The sequence below is a fragment of the Pinus tabuliformis genome, chromosome J, assembly GCF_031772625.1.
Source record: "Pinus tabuliformis cultivar Carrire ecotype Pingquan chromosome J, CPIR1, whole genome shotgun sequence".
In the NCBI taxonomy this organism is placed as follows: Eukaryota; Viridiplantae; Streptophyta; class Pinopsida; order Pinales; family Pinaceae; genus Pinus; species Pinus tabuliformis.
The window spans coordinates 824042397-824050669 of NC_142295.1; positions in this window are offsets into that span (position 1 = coordinate 824042397).

The following is an 8273-nucleotide window of genomic DNA, read 5'->3' on the forward strand; positions in this document are numbered from 1 at the left end:
GGGATAGAAGATTGATGATTATAACCATCAGGGAATATCTAGTTCGATGGAAATACCTAACCATAGAAAATGTTGCATGGGAAGGGAAAGAGGTATTGCAGCATCCCAATTTATAGTTGCTTGAAGACAAACAATTTTGGGAAGGGAGGACTGTAATTTCCCTTTCCAAACAATAATAGAAAAAGGGATTGACTTAGTATCCTACCCAAATTCTTGTAGGCTATAGTCTACAGAAAAGAGGATCGTTTGGTTTAATTGTTTAATCGAAGGTAACATTTTAATAATTAAATAAAAGTGGTAAGTCACTTAATAAAAATAAAGTGAACCATGGTATTTCTAGCCACCCATGGTATTTCAAGAGGAGGAAATGATTATAAATAAAATGAAGGAGGCTCAAGGGGGATTATGTGTGGATGTGTTGAGAATTGAATTTGGAGCTCTATTAGCTTCTAAAGTGAGGGGAAATCCTCATGGAAATCTCAGTTTGGTGATGAAACTATCCACCCTAGTTGGTGGTGGAAACATCCACCCTAGCTAGACAAGATGAAGAACCACTTCAGGTTCTCCATTGGTGTTCATCCAAAAAGAAGAATCAAACATTGGGGTCCAAAAGAAGATCTGAGATGCAACATGTGCATCTCTTCAAGGAGGGTGAATTAGTAGCAAATTGCACCACTTGAAGGAGGGCCAATTTACTTGGCAGAAAATAAGGCTGAATTGTTTGTCAAATATTGAATTTGTTAAGGGGAAAATTATGGAGAATGAATTATCTTAGAGTTGTGGAGGACGAGTTAAGAGGGTTGAGTTTCTTTTCCAAGGGCGCAGTCACCTATGGAAACAAACAAAAAATTAGAGTACTAAAAATCCTTGAATTGTTTTAATTCATTGTAGAAGAAAGAAGAGAACTTTTTGAGAGGTCGGCTTATTAGGGTAATTTCTTAAAAAGGCTGAGTTGTTCCAGCCATATTGTAACTTGTAAAGAGGTTGAATTTGAGCTAGTCGAATTTGCCAAAGGATTTGCAACCAAGGTTCAAGCTAGAGAATTTATAACTTGTGAAGAGGTTGAATTTGAGTCAGTCGAATTTGCGAGGGGATTTGCAAATAGGTTCAAGCTAGAGAATTTCTAAAGGGAGGTTGAGTTATCTCCAATGGTTAATTTGCCAAGTTTTTCCAAAAATAAATATATATAAATTTTCCTCAATAATGTGTGTGTGTGTGTGTGTGTGTGTGTGTGTGTGTGTGTGTGTGTGCGTGCGTTTGTGTGTGTGTGTGTGTGTGCGTGCGTTTGTGTGTGTGTGAATTTTGTTATATTTTTTTGGAAAAGTTGTCTTTTTTTTTTTGAAAAAATATAAATTAAAATAAATAAATAAAATATTTCCTAATGTGTAGCTCAATTAGTGATCATCGTGATATTAAGTATTTGGTGTGAGAGGCTCTCTACATCCAAATGTGACGGAGATGTTGTCGAGTCACGCCTTAAATAAAATACTTCAATTCCCACCTTAATTTTGAATGAAATTTGTATAGAGAGATAAAGTATTTAGAAGTAAAAAAAAGTTAATTTACTTTTTAGGAAGAGGGAGATATTTAATTTCTTCAATATAATAGGGAGTTGATAGATATCATTGAAAAATAATATCATAATATTCCATGATGTGTAATTCTTGACATGTAATATTTAAAATGAAAATACATTAAAAACAAAAATTATTTTACTGTCATCCATAAATAAAATATTTCAATGTCCATATTAAAATAATTTTATATCAACTTTATAAAAAAAATAAAATAAAATAAAAAATTCAATTAAAAATATTATTTACTTTATATAAGAAAAAATTATATCAAATATTTCAATATGCATTTGAGCAAAAGATTTTAAAATCATATATATATACACACACACACACACATCTTGAGTAAAATATTGTAACATCATATATAGAGAGAGAAAGAGAGGGATGTCTCATTATTATAATAGTAACTTGGAGGAAGTGTCTTCTTACAAGTACCTAGGAATTGATATTCATCACAAGCTCAACTGGAACTATAGCATTGAGAAAAGAATTAATGGGGGGTGGAAAGCTTATTTTGGTCTTGAAAATAATTGTAAAACAGCAAACCTCATAATGTGGGATAGAGAGAAGTTACTCTTTGAAACTTTAGTCACTCCTGTTATCTTATATGGATGTGAGGTTTGGGATTGCAGCATCTCTAGAGAATCCTGGAGAAAGATTAAGCAAATCTAGAAGCGTTTTATAACGTATAACCTAAAAATTAAAAGCAATACACCCTATCCTATTCTCCTTATTGAAGTGGGTCTTTGACCTATCGAGAGCCTAGCTATGACTAGGCTTCTGTTATACAAACACAAACTCAATAATATGGGAGACCATAGACTTTCTAAGCTAGCTTTAAATTCCAGCCAAAACCACCTAAGGCTCAAACAAGGTTCGTACAAAGACACCAGGGCCTGGTTAAACCATTGGGAGATTGACAAGAATGTTGCATTGCAAAACATTAATAACATTAAAAATATTGTTACTTCTACGTTCAAAGAAAAAATGTGGTGTGAGAAAGATTTAGCAGCTAAAAGAAAATTAAGATATTATAAGGAGGTCATCAACCCCACCCTAAAATATCAAAAGTGTCTCCCTGTTTTAACTAGCTCAAAGAAGAAAATTAATATATCCAAGATTAGAATGAACTCTCATGAGCTCCATAATGAAACAGGTCGTTGGGCAGTTCCTTAAACACCATGGATGGAAAGGATCTTCCATCTCTATGAGAATATGAACATCGAGGATGAAAATCATTTCTTCTTAGAGTGCCCCGCGTACAACCACATTAGATCTCAGTTTCATAATCTTTGTTGCAATACTGACCTTCCTAGCATTTTACGATGTCAAAATCATAGTGAGCTCGGGAGGCTTCTCTTCTAGCTTTTGGAGCATAGAAATAAAATCTTAAATCAAACTAAATAATTCGTTTCTTTATGTCTGATAGACCAAAGTTTGGTCTCAGTGGACGTTAACCATCATCATCATCATCATCAATAATAGATGCTTTATAATTCAAAGTATGAGGTAAATTTGTAGTTGCTTCAATGTTTAATATGGATTTGATATGTAATATTTTAAAAATTAGTAATAATAAAAATAATTCAATGTGTGTAGAAGGAAAGACACATATCATAGATAAATAAACACATAACATTTCATAAAATATTAATAATGAAGATAATTCAATGTGTATGTGTGTAGAGAGAGGGGTCTCAATGTGTGTGTGTATTTCATAAGAGGAATGTGTGTGTATGTGTGTGTGTGTGTGTGAAGATCTGACATGTCATTGGGAATTGAATCTGGGTGGAGAGGATTCCATTTCCTTGTCCCAACCACCTAGGATAATCCAATTGACCATAATATGTGTGTGTGTGTGTGTGTGTGTTTTCCAAACATGAGGGGGCATGTATTGACATTTTAATATGGATAATGTTAATCATAAATAAAATATTTTAATGTCAAATATGTATACAATACACTAAAAATGTGAAAACAAAAAAAAAACTTATAGGTAAAACATTTTTTATTGTATTGGTCAAAACCAACATAGATCCATCTTAACTTTTGGTCTGCCAAGCACTGAGAGGTATAGGTGCAAATATTTCCTCAAATTTTACACTTAAAAAATTGTTTGCATCTTCATAAATTTTATCACTCTTAATACTTGGTAAATCAAGAGTTAAAATAAATCTATATTGAACCATAAAATTTAAGATTCAAATTCCATTGAGCCAAACTGCAAATAGAAAAATCATATAACACTAAAATCTAAAATATGTGTAAGTTGAGATGGGCACTCATATAATCTAAATTGTAATTTACCCTAATAATATTATAACACATGAAAGAACTATTTATCCAACATCTCTCCGCTTTCCTTTCTGGCTGCAATTACATCATTTGCTACTCTAGCCCAATGGGAAATGGCCGAGAGGCAAAACTCAATCCGTGAATGATTTGCAAGGCGGTCAATGGGAGCAGGTTTGAAAAGACAACGCAACGCAACCTACAAGCTCAAAAGTAGATATCACGAATCCAAATTCCACAAGTCACGGTTTTGGTTTTGGTTTTGCGTTGCCATTCACATTAAGTAAAACAGCACAAGTGACGGCGTCGCACAGAGAACAGAAAACTATGAGTGTACATTCATTGTATTTAGACCATGAGTTTTTGTTTTTTTGTTTTTTTTTTTTTCGAAGGTGGCAAAACCATGAGTATTAGTTACATGACAAATATTTAAACAGAAAGATTTTATTTTATGATGATTTTAAAATATTTGTTTGTGTAATAGTTAGTCTAATATTAATATTAATATTAATATTAATATCTATATATATATATATCAGAAGTGGAATCCTTTTTTAGGATTAAAATCTTACTTCTTTACCTATTAAAGAATAATTTAATTTTAAGAGGAGATTTTTTTAAGTAATAATAAATGATACACCAATAACATCTAATAATAATTAGCTACAGTACTAATTTATTAATTAAATTATAATATTAATTTAATTAATAATTATATTTATATATATTTATTTTAACTTATTGCAATTAAGCTCTTAATATAATCGATGAAGTCATTATTTGTTTTTTTGACATTCTAAATTAATCTAATAATAATTATCTATATTATTAATTTAATAATTAAATTATAATATTTTTTTAAGTTATATATAAAAATATTCCAAGTTATCGCAATTAAGCTCTTAGGGTTATATTTATCGATGAAGTTATCATTGGTTTCTCAAGACACTCTAGGTCAAGCTCTTTGGTTGAGCTGGGTGATCCTTTCTTGTAAATCACCACAAAATTGGTTCCTTAGACTCAAAGAGCTGGGTGATCCTTTCTTGTAAATCACCACAAAATTGGTTCCCTAGACTCCACTAAATTTGACCAACCATATGAGACCAACAAAAACATCGAAAAAGATGAATCATCATCTTACTATTAAGATATTAACATGAACAATGCATTGCCTTAACTGACAATATCACAATATCAATAAATAAATTTGATTTGAGCTTATTTTTAATAATTTAATAAAATTAATAATTATAATTTAATTTTAGAGTTATATATCTATTTCTATATAATAATTTTTTAAAGCATATTATTTTTATAACTTTTTATAATTTAAATTTTATAAAAATCATATTCTTAATTGGTAAATCCACTTAAATCATATACAAAATATAAAAAATAATCCAAAATAAATCATATACATAACATAAATAATAACGAAATAAATTATATACATAATATAAATAATAACAAAATTACATTTGAAAACTATATAAATAATATGCAATATTCTTTTTAGAATTAATATGTTTTCTTTCTATGGGTATGTACACTTAAAAGTAACCAGATGCAATTTATTATAGGAAATGGTTTCACTAAAGTAACAAGTCACTTCACAACTCTTTATAAAAGAGATGTTATCATATAATATTAAATAATAACATATATATTAAATATTAATTAATTTTTTTAATTTTTTGATACATAAAATTAATATATACATTAGAATTCAATGATAAAATATTAATTAAATTAATTAAATATTTTTAATTATGTGATATATAAAATTAATATATACATTAGAATTCAATAATAAAATAGATATATATATATTAAAATTTTAATCCTAACCATATTTAATAAATTTCCATTTAAAATACATTTAAACCAGTGGAACATGGCTGCAATATTTCCCTAATAATATATTTTAAATTTATCCGATGACTCTTAAAAAGAATTCCTTTCTTTATATTTGTTTCTTCAAATTGACTTGGCGCAGAAAAGATGTAAAAATATTTGGATAACATGAAGCTTAGACAACGGAGGTGGTTCTATAGGGTGGGGTTGTGGCCTCCGCCACAACATATTTCTAAATTGATAAGAGTGGTTATATGCGCTTTGTCCGGTCTCCCATGTGGACTGGATTGTGGCGGTCTCTCTTCTGGATTTTTTAATTGTAACATCAATTTCAATTACTTTTTTATTTTTGACGACGCGTGCTACACAGTTTATATGATGCTGCCTCTGACAATGTCAATACTTTATTTCTGCATGTATTTTGGGATTCAAATTATACCTTGCGTGAGAAATTGAAATCAATAATGTTTCCTTTGCCTAGCCTCTATTTTCAAATACAAACCTTCCCTTCTTGAAATTGTTGCAGCCTACAAATTTAACTAAATAAAGCAGCTTTTATAATCTGCCTCTTCCTATGTCAATGGTATATTTCTGACTCTTTTAAATCCAACCTTCATCTCAATTGAAATAGTAATTGGATTTATGATTAGTCCTGGTAAATTTAACTTTTACCTTTCTTAAAATTGTGGTTCGATTTATAATTGATTATGACAACATTTAAGTGTTTGTTTAAGAATTTCATATCAATTTAAGAAAAATATAATCTTTATCATTATTTTTTTAAATTGATATATCATTTATTTTTTAATGTTCTTTTAAGTTATCAAGAAACCTCTTTGATGTTTATGTTATTTTTCAAAATTAGAAGGTTTAAGTGCTTCACTCTAAATGCTTTTGAAGTACTCCTTTACACTTGAATTCGGATGTGAATTCCTTGGTATTTATTTTACAACGGGGTTTGAGTCCCCACTCTCAATGCTTTTGCATATGCGCTTTTGTGTGTAATTATTATAGATTCTAAATTTTGCACCATGACTTTTTAGTCGGGTTGGTTTTGAAAACGTTCATGTAAATGTGTTTTAAAGGTAATAATTATGTAAATAGATTTATTTTTTTATTGAGACTCGGTTTGTATGATTAAGTTATTTTCAATAATCATGTTTTTTTTACACAATTAGGGGAATTATTGTAATGTTTATTGACTTTGTCTTTTTATTATTTTGTTAATAGTGTTGGAAATTTATTAACCAAAGGGGTCTCCTTGATGTGAAGTCTTAATTAGAACTCATGTCGTTTGGAGTAGGAGCCTCATCCAGAGTATCGGTCTAGCCACCATAACTCAAACATTTGTCTTAGTTGTAATAAATAACATAAGAGAGTATGTGCATAACCTTTGAAATCAACAAGTAAGTTGATAATGTGAAACACCAATTGCAATGTGTAAAATGAGACTTTCATGAGAGGGAAGAGTGAGTCTCTAGAAGGAAAGTAACAATACTATCCTAAGGGAGGCACATAAGAGCAAAAAAAAAATGTTAGTTATCTAGCGAAATAGTTCACATAGATACAACAAACATAAAAGAAAATACAACACACATTCAATAAGATAAGTGTCAAAGCCAATGAAGTAGTTCAATTTTCCTTAGTACATGAATAAAACATATATCGTAAACATCCAAAGAATAGTCTTACAATATTCACAATACATGCATGAAAATGTGTCGACTCAACAAGCTTATGATTATTAGTTTAAAGATCCAAGTACACAGTTACAATGGCGAACCACTAGCTCTAATAGTGGAATATTAAGTCAGTTATTGCTTCTCTAAAGAATGATCTTCTCTCCTATGCTAAGCCAGAGAAGTCGAGGCTAGCTCTCCAAAGACTAAGCCTCCAAAATTCATTTGCTTGAGTTATGAGGTTTCTTTTATAACAAGAAGAATGACCTTTCATATCTCTTATGAATCTTGAGTTACCCTCATGACTCTTAGACTTCTAATGTGACCTTTCGACTTCTATATGACTTTTGGACTTTTCCTAGAGACTCTTTTGTCCATGTATGACTATGTGACTTTTCATATTCCACATATGAATCTTGGACTTCCACACATTATATTTTGTCTTTTCCTTTTGATAATTACATAATTACATCAACAAATGATGTGGCAAGACACATGGACACACATGACACTGTGATGATACTTTCATAAGTCACAACTTGACAATGATGACATGGACTTCATGATGAGGTAGCAATGCCAAATTTTTCTTCTTGTTGCTTTGTCTTCAATCTACATGAGAGTTCTTCTCAGTACTTCATCTTCATGAAAGATATGCTTTGTTCTTCATCTTCACCCTCCAAGGGGATAAATGATATGGAGTCTTCATGTGGTCTTGATATTTGGTCTTCTGTCATAAACTAGTGTCCCTTCATCTTCTTGTTTGATGACTTCTTCATGGTTCCCACTTCACAAGGGTCTTCTAGCATAGTCTCCTTCTCCTCCTTTCTAAGCATCATCCTGTCATGTCAAAGTAAGGTACATGTAGATG